This window comes from Tursiops truncatus, chromosome 10 (assembly GCF_011762595.2).
Source record: "Tursiops truncatus isolate mTurTru1 chromosome 10, mTurTru1.mat.Y, whole genome shotgun sequence".
NCBI classification, from domain to species: Eukaryota; Metazoa; Chordata; class Mammalia; order Artiodactyla; family Delphinidae; genus Tursiops; species Tursiops truncatus.
This window is the reverse complement of record NC_047043.1, coordinates 57,992,819-58,008,394: the sequence shown is the minus strand read 5'-3', so window position 1 is coordinate 58,008,394 and position 15,576 is coordinate 57,992,819. Positions and strand designations below refer to the sequence as shown.

Genomic DNA, 15,576 nt, shown 5'->3' with positions numbered 1-15,576 from the left:
CCGTGTCCCCTGCAGTAGCAGGCAGACTCTCAACCACTGCACCACCAGGGAAGCCCAATTGAAATTGGACTCTCAACCACTGCGCCACCAGGGAAGCCCCCAATTGAAATTTTTAATGGGATAATTGTAGATTCACATTCAGTCATTAGAAATAAAACACTTTGCCCAATTTCCTCAGCGATAACATTTTGCAAAACCTTAATATGGTATCACAACTAGATACTGACATTCATACAATCGGCCTTACTCCATTTCCCCAGTTTTACTTGTACTTATGTGTGTCTGTGTAAGTTCTATATAAATTTTATCACCTGTTCTAAAGCCACAAGCTCTAAAACCACAAGGATCCCCTGTGTGGTCTTTTTATGACCACTTCTTGCCTTCCTCCCACCTCATCTCTTCTCCCACTTGATGGTTTTTCAAAATCTTTTCTTTTTAAAATATTTATTTATTTATTTAGTTACACCGGGTCTTAGCTGCGGCAGGCAGGCTCCTTAGTTGCGGCTCCAGGGCTCGTTAGTTGTGGCATGTGAATTCTTAGTTGCAGCATGCATGTGGGGTCTATCTCCCCAACCAGGGATCGAACCCAGGCCCCCTGCATTGGGAGCACGGAGTCTTATCCACTGCGCCACTGCTCAAAATCTTTTTATTTGGAAATAATTTCAAACTTACAGAAACATTCCAATACGCCCTGTATCCAAATTCACTGATTGTTAGTATTCTGCCCATTTACTTTATCATTTTTCTATCAACATTTTTTTCCTTAATCATTTGAGGGTAAGTTGCATACAGAATGCCCCCTTACCCCTACACAATACTGCAGTGTGTATTTCCAAGGATAGGGCTATTCTTACACATGAACATAGTACAAATTATCAACATCAGCGGATTTAACATTGATCCAATACTTTAATCTACTCTCAGGATTCCAATTTTGTCCACTGGAATGTCCTTTACAGCATCCCCTCTCCCCAAAAGAATCCAGTCTAGGACCAGGTATCACATTTAGCTGTCACGACTTTATAGCACTCTTTAATCTGGAACATTTCCCAAGCCTTCTTTTGTGACATTGACATGTTTGAGGAATACAACTCCTGCCCCCTTTTAATAGATATTCTTCATTTTGGTTTGTCTGGGGTTTCATTATCATTAGATTCAGGTTATGCATTCTTCCTGGAAATACTGCATAGGTGATGTGTTCTGAGGACAAGGTATCCATCTGCTTTCATTAATGATGTCAGTTTTTTTTTTTTTTTTCAGTATGCAGGCCTCTCACTGTTGTGGCCTCTCCCGTTGCGGAGCACAGGCTCCAGACGCACAGGCTCAGCGGCCATGGCTCATGGGCCCAGCTGCTCCATGGCATGTGGGATCTTCCCAGACCGGGGCATGAACCCGTGTCCCCTGCATCGGCAGGCGGACTCTCAACCACTGCGCCACCAGGGAAGCCCAGTGATGTCAGTTTTGATCCTGGTCAAGGTGCTGTCTCCCTGTGCCTTTATATATTGAATATTTCTCTCTTGCTACTAATAAGCCTAAACCACCTATGGGAAAACACATTAATCCAGGCAAATATCTGCTCCCCAGTAAAATCTCCCCTAGGGTGAGTATCCATTGATGATTCTTGCCTGACCCAGTCTCTATTATACACTGGCTCTTCCAGTACTGGAAACCAGGTTTTCTATGGTTTAGTTTCCTTGGGTCTTCGGTTCTGGTCTGAATCTTCTCCATGTCCTCCCAATGTCCTCTATGACCTCTGGCCAGGGACTAGCCCAACGCTGTAGACTCAGCAGCCTCAAGTGGAAATGAGGTCATGCGTGTTGTTCCCCGTTACACCTTCCACCGGTCATTTGCATAATAGAGTAGCCTGTGAGGACTTACTTCCTGGATCGTTTCCCGATCTGCCACACACCTGTCCTCCTCCCTAACCCTTTGGTGGCATTTTGTTCATCCATATTCCCCCCACCTCCCAGCTCTGTCCCACCCTTATTTAAGACTAAGGATTGCTTTCCTAAGGGACGGCCCGGCCTGCAGGAACGAAACGTCTGGACTTCTACTGTATTCTCGGCAAACAGCCTCCGCGTGAGTTCCACCCTGCCCTTAGACTGGCTGGACGGGCACGGAGAAGTGCTAGAAGTAAATAAGCGCTCGCGGCGGGGGTGGTGGTAGTGGTGGTGGTGGTGTGTGATATCTTTTCCCGACCCGGGGTATTTCGCCGGGGACTTCTCCAGTCCCAAAGTCGCAGGAGCGGGTCACCTGCCAGCGAGGTAGGAGGGGCTTGGCTCTGGGCCGCTGGGACGCGCTCTGCCCGGCGGGCGTCCTGGAGGTGGCGGCGCGGGCCGGCAGGCGGGGCCGGGGGAAGGGGAGGGCTCGGCGAGCGTCGGGCGGTGACGGCAGCGCGGAGGGGAGGTGCGAAGCGCCCGCCCGCCGAGAGCCATGGCGAGAGGCCGCGGCGCGGCGCCCGCATCAGTGCCCCGGTCCACAGCAGCGCCCCCGCCCGCCGCCCTGGGGCCCACCCGGCCGCCGCCCCCACGCACCCAGAGCCCCTGACGGCCGCGCGCTACGAGCGAGACGCCCCCAGAGAGCGGCCGCGCGCGGGAGGGCGGCGCGGGAGGGAGCGCTGGGGTTCCCGAGCGCCCCGACGAACCCCGCGTCCGGAACCTCGTACCCCGAGCCCGGGAGCGCAGAGTCGGCGGGCGGGCAGAGGAAGGAGGAGGAGGCGCCCCAGCCGAGCCCGTCGCGTGCACCCCGGTGCCGCCCGGCCGGCTGCTGAGGAGGGAACCGGAGCCGCCGGGCGGCCGGGACTCGGCCGAGGACAACGAAGAGGAGGCGGCCAGGAGAGCCGAGCGCCCGGGCAGCCCCGCGCCGGAGGCCCCCGGTATCACGCCTGCTACGGGGCCGCGCTTCGTGCGCCTCTCGAGGGTAAGCCCGTGGACCGCTGACCCGTGCCTCAGGCGCATCGGGCCCGGGGGTGGGTGGGGAAGGACACGGGTGTCCCGGGAGTGTGGATGCGTGGTGTGGTAGCGGCGAGAGGCAGGGACCCTGAGGGGGCGGCCCCCCTCTGGCATCGGCCGCACCTGCGGGAGGCCCTGGGGGGCACAGGAGGGTGCCAGTAGTGCATCGTATCGGTCACGCCGCGTGGCCTGGATTCCGGGCTCCGGCACTCCGAAGTGACAGTGAGGCGACCTTCAAAGAGTCCCGAGCTGAGCGAGAGCTGAACCCCGATTGCCACTCACCCGCAAAACGAATGTAAACTACATATTCTGAGAGTGTTTCGGTCGAGACAAATGGCTTTTAGGACCCCTCCTTTCCGTCCTGAGAGTTAACAAGTTCACTTTGTCACTTTTTTGACCTGAGTTTTTCAGTTCTTTTCGAATCTCCAAGGTCAGCCTCCTGCAGGTAACAAGAAACTTAATGAAATGTATTGCTGCTTCTTTTGTAAAGTTGTGTTTAGGGAAGTACAGGTCAAAAGCCCGGCCCCGCTGCTCTTGGGGCTGGCGCTGGATGGCCCCTACCCGTTCAGTCTACGTGCTGTAGAACCCTTCGCTGCACTTGTTCAGAAACTGGAATCAGCGTCCACTTTGAGCGCCTCCTAAGTATGTCTAGGCCTCTGATTAAAAAATATTTTTTCCCATAAGCTTCCCTAGAACTTTGTTTGCTTCAAACAAATGTGTGGACGTTGTCAGTGTCTGCGAGTGTGTAGGCCGGCTGGGTACCCTTTCCGTGGAGCATCTTTTGGTTATGGGGTGGGGGGGAGACAAACCCCAGGGAAACTAGGAACAGGGTCCTTTCCGGTTTCCAACTACAAGAGCAGCAGAGAGGGAGGTGGCCGACTGAGCGGTGTGGGCTCTGGGCAGGCTGCATTGGGAAGGGTGTCCCAAGTTCCAGTGGAGGATGACAGGTTGGCTGGCAGGTTCAGAGTTCGACCTGGAGTGACAGATGGCACCCTCCTCTTGGTTTGGAAAGATCAGTCTTGTCTGCGCTTCGACCTCTGGCCCCAGCTTTATCACAGAGGTGCCCAGACAGTCATGGGCTGAGCCACCTGGAGCGCTGAGCCGGGCTCAGGGATGATGCTGAGCTGCGTAGAAAGCCCATGTCTGTGTGCAGCAGGTTTGGCCAGAGTTGGGTTTCAGCTTGGCCTGAGCACAAGCCGTTTCCTGTTTGATGCCCCAGGGACCTGTGGGGTTTGGTTTCCCATCCCCAGCTCTCCGTGGAGGGTGTCTCCACTCTCGCTGTGTGGCCCACACTCCTCTCTGGTGTGTTAAAAAAGGACATTGGCCTTGGAGTGGGGAACCTGAATTCAGATTCCAGCTCTTCTCTCTCTTTGCTGGCTGGGTGACCTTGGGCCCTTTTTTAACCTCTTTGACTTGGCTTCCCCCTCTCTGGGATGGCCCCCCTAAAACAAACAAACAAAACCCAAACAAACCTCACTGGACTGTTGTAAGGATTAAAGAGTGTTTTGAATGAAAGTGTCTGTAAAAGTTTGAATGACCTGGGAGGATTTTCAGGTCTCATTCCAACATGACTAGATTTGTGACTTGGGAACATTTTTGAGCCCTAACAGGGATAAGATAGCAGATATAATAGCGGTTATTTTCCTTCTTATAGATTTATTGTGAGGGTTGAATCAGATCCTGTAAAAGGACTTTGAAAATAAAATAGCATTGTTCGCATTCCGAAGAGTTCCTAAACTTTCAGTTTCCAAACTAGCAACATTTTACTGTTTGCCATCTGATGTGGACTTTCTTCTGAGCCCCTACCCCTGACTTTGCACATAGTAGGTCTCTGTAATTGTTAGATGAGGCTGGAATTAACCCTCTGGGCTTCCCATCTTGACTGCCTGCTCCCAAGATGGGCAGCAGACCTTGGGCTTTCTCTGCCCCATCAGCTGTTGGTGTTTTCGTACACTTGGTTATTCTTTGGCACCGTACAGCCTGGAAGACAGCCGAGGAAGGCAAGCAGGTTGGTGGCCGCTTTTCCTGAAGGGGCAGTTCTTTATTTCTCCTATAGGGCTCCAATGAGAAAGGCATTGGAGGGTGAAGACTTCATTTAAACTCACTGAGGGTTGCAGATATTAAATCAAGCCTTTCACCTGTCTTGCAGCTTAATAAACTTGAGGATAATATTACAGTGGCCAGCCTGTTCAAATATACGATTACATGACCCTTGGTTTTGAAAATGAACCCTGATCTGTTTAACTCATCTGTATTTGGTATGCATCATGATTTTTGAGGGAAGACAGAGGGATGGTTCTTTTTTTTTTTTTTTGCGATACGCGGGCCTCTCACTGTTGTGGCCTCTCCCGTTGTGGAGCACGGGCTCCGGACGCGCAGGCTCAGCGGCCATGGCTCACGGGCCCAGTCCTCAGCGGCATGTGGGATCTTCCCGGACCGGGGCACGAACCCATGTCCCCTGCATTGGCAGGCGGACTCTCAACCACTGCGCCACCAGGGAAGCCCAGGGATGGTTCTTTTAAGGAGATTCAGATGTTAGGGAGAGAACTATCTCCACCAAGCCCAAGGCTCATGTGTGTTCTTAGATTTTATCTTGGGTGAGTGTCTGTTGTATAGAGATACACTGTGAATGGGTCTTCTGGTTCCTCCCCCACTCTTTTTTCTTCTTTTTGAATAAATGTTCCCTATTTTGACTTACCTTCTTATTAGGTGTATCCAAATGGAGGCCACCTGCACTGTTGAAAAATTCAAAGCTTTAGCAAAGAGACAGTAAATAATAGCATATGTGTCAATCTAGATGCCTCTGAGCTACATATAATACCAAATGATGTGTAGCTGATTAAAGAAAGGGTTTAGCATGTGTTTATGAAGGGCTGTGTGGCTTCATTATTCATTGAGAAGCCTATTTAATTATGTGTTTGTTAATACTGCACCTGAGGTAGAAGAGGGTGGAACTGGGTGGGAAGCGAGCTCTTAAAATCCTTGTTTGTGCTTCTAGTCTGGCATTCTAGGAAAGACTGCTCCCAGACTCACTTGGGTGGTGGTGAGAAGCACTGTAAATCCCTCTGAAGACTGTCTAGGGGCAGTGACCTTTCAGATGGCCACTCACAGCCTTGAGAAAGTCTTCTGGTTTCCGTGTCTCAAGCTAGGAAATGGATTCTCTTCATGCTTCTGAAACTTGCCCTCATAACCTTCAGGGCAAAGGAACCCTGGAAAGGGGGATGCGGGAGCTCAGCCTAAGATTTCCACGACTTTTCAGTGTTACTTCAGCAATTCCTTTTATTTTCGAAATTAATTAGTTAATTTAATTAATTAATTTTGGCTGTGTTGGGTCTTTGTTGCTGCTGGCGGGCTTTCTCTAGTTGCGGCGAGCGGGGGCTACTCTTTGTTGCAGTGCACGGGCTTTTCATTGCCGTGGCTTCTCTTGTTGTGGAGCACGGGCTCTAGGCGCGTGGGCTTCAGTAGTTGTGGCACAAGGCTCAGTAGTTGTGGCACAAGGCTCAGTAGTTGTGGCTCGCAGGCTGTAGAGCACAGGCTCAGTAGTTGTTGTGCATGGGCTTAGTTGCTCCACAGCATGTGAGACCTTCCTGGACCAGGGCTTGAACCCATGTCCCCTGCATTGGCAGGCCGATTCTTTTTTTTTTTAATTGTTTTACAGTGGTGTGTTAGTTTCTGTTTTATAACAAAGTGAATCAGCTATACATATACATATATCCCCATATCTCCTCCCTCTTGCGTCTCCCTCCCACCCTCCCTATCCCACCCCTCTAGGTCCTCACAAAGCACTGAGCTGATCTCCCTATGCTATGCGGCTGGCAGGCAGATTCTTAACCGCTCTGCCACCAAGGAAGCCCTCAGCGATTCCTTTGATGTAGAATGGAATGCAGGATTCATCTTACGTATTTTAGTATAAAAATGCTTTAAATTGCTGCCTTGAGTCAAAAAGCGCTCAGGGAAGATGCACCTTATTTTCCCTGGGGCTCTGGGGGCTCCCCACAGCATAAGCACCTGTACCCCCGTTTGACAGTCTTGGAGCTGGATTATTTCTAGGATCTCTTCTAGTTCCAGATTTTATGATACGCCAGGACACTTCACAGCAGAAGGTAATCTTCCCAGAGGAAATGGGTTTTGTACTGACATCTGAAAAGGATGCTCCATTTTTTAGGGGAAATAGGTATATGAGTAAATTAAAGAACCACCAGAATATAAATTATCTGGATTTGAATGTTAAGGAAGACCCTGCTCGGGGTATTCAGGGGGCTTTGAAATCTTTTTTTAAAAAAAGAATTAGTTGAGGGACTTCCCTGGTAGCACAGTGGTTAAGAATCCGCCTGCCAATGCAGGGGACACGGGTTCGATCCCTGATCCAGGGAGATCCCACATGCCACAGAGCAACTAAGCGCATGAGCCACAACTACTGAGTCCACGTGCCGCAACTACTGAAGCTCGCATGCCTAGAGCCTGTGCTCCACAACAAGAGAAGCCACTGCAATGAGAAGCCGGCATACCACAACCAAGAGTAGCCCCACTCACCGCAACTAGAGAAAGCCTGCGGGCAGCAACGAAGACCCAATGCAACGAAAAATAAAAGAATTGAAAAAGAAAAAAAAAAAGAATTAGTTGGAAATAACTGCGAACATGTGGAGTAAGTGGTTTGACTTTTTCTGACGAGTATCCTTTAGCGTACCATTCAGAGCCCTTCCCTCTTTATTGTACTTCTCCTAATGCCTAGGCTTAGTTAGTAGATAGTGTGATTATGTTGACTAAAAAAATGCCACCGTTGTGCTTTTGCCTTCTGAGATGGCCCACACTCTGGAGTTTGTTTCTCTCTAAATAAATCCGCTTCTAACCTATCACTTTGTCTCTCACTGAATTCTTTCTGCGACGAGACATCAAGAACCTGAACTTAATTACGTCCTAAAACCAGGTGTGTGACCTCAGTTAGAAGACTGTGGAGGGCTTCCTGGTAGTGCAGTGGGTAAGAATCCGCCTGCCAATGCAGGGGACACGGGTTCGACCCCTGGTCTGGGAAGATGCCACGGAGCAACTAAGCCCGTGTGCCACAACTACTGAGCCTGCGCTCTAGAGCCCATGAGCCACAACTACTGAGCCTGCGTGCTACAGCTACTGAAGCCCGCACGCCTAGAGCCCGTGCTCTGCAACAAGAGAAGCCACTGCAATGTGAAGCCTGTGCACCGCAACGAAGAGTAGCCCCTGCTCGCCGCAGCTAGAGAAAGCCCGCATGCAGCAACGAAGACCCAACACAGCCAAAAATAAATAAGTAAATAAATAAATTTATTTAAAAAAAAAAAAAGACCGTAAAAAAAAAAAATGCCAGTCTCCTGACTTGTGTTTACACAGATTAGCTATTGGTAAATTCTACATTTGATAACATAGATGCAGGTGTATTTGCAGCTCTTAAAATAGGTACTGATTAGAATAGGAATACGAGATTTTATTTTTTCTTCTCTCTCCAGGTTTGGAGAGAAGCATCATCCATGCATATGGAGAACCAGAGGATTTTCGAGGTTCTCCGTCAGTTCCTCTGATGTTTTGGTAAAGTCAAAAAAGTCCTTCCAGGCAGTTCTTTAATATCAACAGCATATACTGTGGGTGGGCCTGGATTTTTTTTTTTTTTTAATGGTAGCATCCTGCAAGCTCTCAGTTTTTCAGTTTTGCAAAAAGTAGAGGAGGCATGATCTAGTGTACGCTCGCCTCCTTTTATTATGGTCCTTCCCCCAAAATTTCCAGTTTGTGATGTGGCCAAAGCTAAAATGTCTCCCTAGAGTGTTGAAAATAGTTTGGCTTCACTTGTATTATTGAATCATGCCTTTTAGCCAAGAGGAGCAGGTAAGCAATGAATGCAGAAGCCATCCTCGAGTTTCTGTTTGAGGACCATGGGGAAACTTTTCTTGGGGAGTGGGGAGCAAAAATGTCTTTGACCTCCAGGAACATCAGTTGTCTTCAGTATGATGAGAAAAGCTGGGAGTGAGTGACTGCAGACGGCTTGGCTAATTATGCCGAAGTGACAAAGGGTCCAGATTCATGGTGGAACCAAGTGGCTGTGGCCTGGGTGGAGAATGGCAGTGGGAGGAGGGTGATGCTCATTAGAGGGAGAGCCTGACTGTTGCTGTTTCTGCCTGATTTTGGTCCTTGCTGTCATGGTTCCAGCTGATCGCAGGAGTGTAAGGCCTTATTATTCAATGTGCGGTGGGTCGGCCTGCAGCCTCAGCACCACCTGGGAGCTTGTAAGACCTGCAAAATGGCAGACCCTGCCCGGGACCTGCTAAATCTGAATCTGCATTTTAAACACGTCCCCAGGTGGTATTAATCGTTAGACATTCCTTCATGGTTACACAGAATGTTCTTTTCAGAAGCACAAGGCCAGACTTCTCGCATGTTGGGAAGAGTAAGTCGCCAGCACACACTTGCTCCCTGCGTTGCTGGGGAGAATTGGTGCTCAAAGCTGGATTCAACCCCTTGCCCTCCACTGGAAAGAAAGGGGCTGGGGTTTTCAGAAAAGATTGCTGAATCCACTCTCTTCCCAACACCCACCTCTTCCCTTCCTTCACTTGTATGCAATGAACTGTATAATCGGAGGACCCAAGAGGGAAGGGACAAACTGTCATTCTAAATCAGTAGTGAGAAAAGCAGCCCAAAATTTAACCAGTGGTTTACCCTCCCTACCCCAACATTGGGAGGTGTTTTGAGTTCTTAAAAATATGCCAGAGCGGTCATAGGCAGTTCTCAAATTCTAGCCAAGTAGTTGAAATGTCCATTCACGTATCCATCCATCTATCCACCTACCTATCCACCTACCTACCCTTTGAAGAGTAAATCTTAAGTGCTGGCTCGTGTGTACTGTGAATATGAGAGACCACAAGAATGACAGAATGGGAGCCAGATGGAAGGTGCGTGGATCTGACCCCAGTATATGTAACTTTCTCCTCACCTTACCATCTTCCCTCCTGCTTCCTTACCAGGTGCAGCGCCACAGGGCTGCCGTGCCCCTTCCATAACCTCCTGTGGGGTGTGGGAGCGGATAACCTATCTTTGCCAAATTCTGTTTTTCCCTTAGAGGTGCCCAAGTCCTCCAGTCTGAGAGATGAAGGGAAATCCCTAATGCCGTGACCATTTTTGTTGCTTTAAAAAAATTGTGGTAAAGTAAATATAACATAAAATTTACCATGTTAGCCATTTGAAAGTGCACAGTTTTGTGGCATTAAGTACATTCTCATTGTTGTACAAATATCACCACCATCTATTTCCAGAACTTTTTCATCTTACCCCAGTGAAACTCTGTACTGAATAAACACTAACTCCCCATTCTCCCCCTCTCCTCAGCCCATGGCAAACACCATTCTACTTTCTGTCTCTTATGAGTTTGAATATCTAGCAACCTCATATAAGAGGAATCATACAGTATTTGTCTTTTTGTATCTGGCTTATTTCACTTAGCATAATATCTTCAAGGTTTATCATGTTGTATCACGTACCAGAATTTCATTCCTTTTTAAAACTGAATGTTATTCCATTGTTATGTACGTACCACATTTTGTTTACCCATTCATTCATCTTTGGACACTTGGGTTGCTTCCATCTTTTGGCTGTTGTGAATAATGCCGCTATGAACATGGGTATACAAACAACTGTTAGAGTCCCAGCTTTCACTTCTTTTGGGTATGTATCCACAAGTGGAATTGCTGGATCCTATGGTAAGTCTGTGTTTAATTTTTGAGGAATCACCATACCGTTATCCTCAGTGAGTGCGCCATTTTGTATTCCCACCAGCAGTGCACAAGGGTTCCAATTTCTCAACATCCTCACTGGCACTTGTGATTTTCTGTTTTATTAAATTTTACTTTATGTATAATTAATTAATTAATTATTTTAGCCACACAGCATGTGGGAATCTTAGTTCCCCGACCAGGAATCAAACCCATGAGCCCTGAGTTGAAAGCATGGAGTCTTAACCAGTGGACCGCCAAGGAAGTCCGATTTTCTGTTTTTGTTTTTTATAGTTGCCATCATAATGGTTGTGACATGGTTATTTCAAGTCACTTTTCTCCCTTCATTCTGTTATTCTCCCAGCACTAACCATGGTCTTTGCCTTGCTTTGAGCTGTGGGGAATTCCTGAAAAGTGGTTGGTAATAGGAGTTCTTCCTTCAGCCCTTGCTTTTGATTGCTGCTCTGGGAGCATCACATTTAATTTACTTAGCAAGTGTAGTGGGATTCAGGTTGATAAGGTTTCTAGACGCTACCAGTGTTTTAGGGTCTCTGTGTTTATGGTCTTTGCCTCCATTTTTCCCTCACCTTTTTTATTTTGAATGGAAATTGGAGTGTGTGAGTTGGAGGACCAAAGAGGATAAAACAGAAGGGCAACTCAGGAAGACAATCCGTTACATTTTGTGATTCTGAATACAGGGTTCAAACAGTGAATTTGGTTTTCCCCTTGGACCTTGACTTTCAGTGGGGATGGGGTGTTGGTGGTCTGACACTGGCAGAAATCTGGCAACACAGTCAGAATGGCAAGGGCCTTTTTTTTTTTTTTTTCCTCAATTAAAAGAGGAGTCCAAAGATGTGGGCCTTGCTTTCATTGGAGAATTTCAAACCTGGGAAGAAAATTGGAGGTTTACTTAAACTAAAGGGACAGGCAGATTCTTGTTGAGTTACGAAATTGGAACAAAGTTGGAATTGGTAAGCTTTGTGATGGGAGATTAAAAACAAAAAACCAAACCTATGATTCTGGGATAGCAGCGTAATGATTTAGAGGAAAGGTGGGGAGCAGGAAAATGAGCAATTTGTTACATGTATGACTCACTGGTGCTCTGTGAGTGCTACATTTGGGTGCAGAATTTCTGAGACAACTGGCTTACTGGCTTTCATTGCAGAGAAGAAAAGATTGTTATCTGGACGGTGGGTATTTCATTTCAACCTTTGTATCTAGAATGTTTTCAGTAAAAGGCTGAGTACTATGGGAATTGTAAAATTTTGCTTTATGGACCTGAGTAGTGTATAGCCTTGTTTTTTTTTTCATTTGTCAAAAAAATAAAAACGTCCAGATTTAACAATGTGTCTGGATAAGCTACCATACTGTTGATGTGTTTGAAGCCGTGTTCCTTTTCTATTCCCCACTTCAAGATTGGTGCTTTGTCAGGGCTAGATATGTTGAACCCAGCAAAGAACTGTTTATGATAGTGAGTTCCTGAATCATTACCTTATATGATAACCTCATATAGTTATTTAAGAGGATCACATGAATTAATAAGTACGCTTAACTCAGTAAGCATTTTGTGTTAGCCATTATTATTGTTGCTGTTATTGAACTCGTTATGATCCATTCACCCACAGATAATTTTGGAGCACATATCTGTGCCACGCCCTAGGGGTGTGTGCTGGCCTTCATCTTTGCGATACTAACAGGAATAGCCCCCACGATCTAAGGCAGTGATGTAGGCTGTGGTTTTTGTTCATCTGACAACTGTCTTCCCTCCTTCAGCTCTGAGGAGAAAGGGTTAACTTTGCAAGAATCCCAAGGTATTAGAGAAATCCCTTTGACTTGATATTTGGACACAAATATCAAGACATTTCAAAGGTCTCTTTGAAAGGGAGAAGTGTAGTTTGGTGTTAAAATTTTGAGAAAATACCTTTTTATTTGAGAAAATAAGCAGAATATTCTTATTACTACAACAGTAGATAAGGAATGACAAACAGATCATTGGGAAAATAGGCTAAAGTGCTGGCTAATGCAGTGGACGTGTTTATACTATACTTGCAAGGTAGGAAAATAGTTTGTATTATTAAACGAGGAGGTACTTTACAAGTACAAGAGGAATGTCATAGCAACTATTGAATGTTACCATGAAAAACTTTTTATTTTTTGAAAAGTTTTATTGGAGGGCTTCCCTGGTGGCGCATTGGTTGAGAGTCCGCCTTCCGATGCAGGGGACACGGGTTCGTGCCCCGGTCCGGGAAGATCCCACATGCCGCGGAGCGGCTGGGCCCGTGAGCCATGGCCGCTGAGCCTGCGCATCCGTAGCCTGTGCTCCGCAACGGGAGAGGCCACAACAGTGAGAGGCCCTCGTACCGCAAAATAAAAAAAATTAAAAAAAAAAAAAAACAAAGTTTTATTGGAGTATAGTTGATTTACAATGTTGTGTTAGTTTCAGGTGTACAGCAAAGTGAATCAGCTATATCCATGCATATATACACTATTTTTTCGATTCTTTTCCCATATAGGCCATTACAGAGTATTGAGTAGAGTTCCCTGCGCTACACAGTAGGTGCTTATTAGTTATCTATTTTATATATAGTCGTGTGTATATGTCAATCCCAATCTCCCAGTTTATCCCTCCCCCCTTTTCCCCTGGTAACCGTAAGTTTGTTTTCTACATCTGTGACTCTATTTCTGTTTTGTAAATAAGTTCATTTGTACCATTTTTTTAGATTCCACATATAAGTGATATCATATGATATTTGTCTTTCTCTGACTTCACTCAATATGACAATCTCTAGGTCTATCCATGCCATGAAAAACTTTTAGCTGGGTAAGTCTCTTGATACTAGAAGAGAAATAATACTCCTATGGAAGGGAAAAAAGAAAATAAATATTCCTGGGAGTTTGGTTATCTTATAGTCAGACCTTTATCGTTTATGATATACTGGATTCTCTATTTGGCGAGAGGCAGCAAGACAGAGAATGACGAGGATAATCAAGTCTCAGAATTTCCCTCATAAACTCTGAAGCTGCAGCTACATTCATTCACAAGGGCGGAAAAGGGATGCAGTTTGTAGACTTTCCTACGAGAAAGCCGTGGCAGGGCAGGGGTGTCGTTTAGGGGAGGTGGCTGGCTTTCCCTTGGTGAACGTGCCCAGGCCGGCGTGTGGTCCCAGGCCTCATCCACTTCCTGGTTGACTGAGACCTGCAGTGAAAGCCCTGGCTTTACCCAGGGAGAGAGAGCGTGGTGACTTCACCTGGGGTCGTAAGTGATATTGTAGGTGGAAAGAAGTGGATTCCTTTGAGTGATGTTGAGGGGATGAGCCCTGCTCTTCGGGGAGATGGTGGTAGGGTTTGGGGGAGGGGGGCAGAGTCAAGCCTGAGGCCAAGATTTCCACATTGGATTAACATCAATCAGTTGTGTAGGGGTGGAGGCCTGGAGGATCCTATTGTGAATGTGCTGAGTTTGATGTGCTCCTGAGATTTCCAAGGGGAGGTATTTAGGGCAGTGGGACATCTGGGGCCGATGCTCAGTAGAAAGATCTGAGTGTGAGGTCAGGGTCTGGGGGCTATCCCCGTGTGGACAGTGGGGATACCACATGTAGAAGCACTCACAGAGATTGACCAGGAGGAGACCAGAAATGCTGGGAGAGAGTGTTCTTGTGGCGATAGGTGGGGTTCATAGGGTCCCTCTGCTGTGAGAGGCCAAGGAGGATAAGGGCTAAAATGTTCTTTGGGTTCGTTCGTACATAATAGGTGTGCATTTACTTGTAGAGTTGTATCACTCGGTTCTTCATGGTTCAGGAGAGATGCCGGCTTGGCCTTGTAAACATCTTACAGTAACACGTTGACTGTAAGAATTGCTTTGGTCTTCATGAATGTGTTCAGGTTTCCTTGCCAGGCATCATGTGTGTTTGTCTCACATATGGCTTGTGTCCATATTTTTATGACTTCCTGAAATAATGAGCTCTGAATTAGAGATTTTTCTGCGCTTTGTGACTCACGTGCATCTTACTTGAGGTTTTCCGGTTGGTACTATTGGAGCTGTAGAATCGTGGTAAAATTGGAATTAGAAATCGCTTGTTTTAGCAAAGATGCTTCTGCAGCCCCACCAGAATGGACAAAATAAGAAATTTGACAATATCAACCCCTGGTGAGAATGTGGAACAGCTGGAATCCTCATGCACCGCATGCAAAGAAGAACAAACACTGGGAACATTGGCAATATTTACTAAAGCTGAGCGTATATATTATGACCCAGTGATTCACTTCTGGGCATGTACTCAGCAGAAACCAGTGTTCTTTACTTAGTTCATAGCAGCTTTACTAGCAATAGCTCCAAACTAGAAGAAGCCCAAATGTCCATTAATTATTGCTGACTGTATACACAAATTGGTATATCCACACAACGGAGTACTACTCAGCAGTACAAAGGAATGAAATACTAATCCATGCAACAAATGGATGAAAGTTCCAGGCAAAATATTGAGCAAAAGAGACCAGACACAAAATTATACACTGTAGGATTCCGTTTTCAAAAGCAGGCAGGGAATTCCCTGGCGGTCCAACAGTTAAGACTCCGCGCTTCCATTGGAGGGGGTGCAGGTTTGATCCCTGGTTGGGGAACTAAGATCCCGCATGCTGCGTGGTGAGGCCAAAAATAAATAAATAAAACAAAAAATAAAACAAAAAAAACAGGCAAAACTATCCTGTAATAAGGATCAGGATAGTGGTGGTTACCTCCGAGGAAGTAGTATATATGTAAGTAAAAATTAATGGAGCTGAATGTGTAAGATAATTAAAGATTCTAGTTAATTTGGCCACTATTAGATTTTAATGCAACATGATGTAAAATGTTTATTCCACAGAATTTAACTGTGCTCGAACTTGTGGCTTTCATACCAATC

General features: G+C 46.7%; 1 protein-coding gene across 6 annotated transcripts in view; it reads left to right on the top strand.

Moving 5' to 3' along the window:
- The first annotated feature begins 1,887 nt into the window (after nt 1-1,887).
- Nucleotides 1,888-15,576, top strand: part of LOC109551993 (trafficking kinesin-binding protein 1-like) — a 98,832-nt gene continuing 85,143 nt past the window's right edge. Inside the window, exons 1-2 of one of the 6 annotated variants that reach the window (XR_012334564.1) lie at nt 1,888-2,133; nt 2,229-2,919. The gene's annotated coding sequence lies outside the window, so the exon portion shown is untranslated. Of the gene's footprint in view, nt 2,134-2,156; nt 2,920-15,576 lie in introns of those variants that run through there. The other 5 variants (XR_012334566.1, XR_012334565.1, XR_012334569.1 and 2 more) reach the window with 5 other exon arrangements.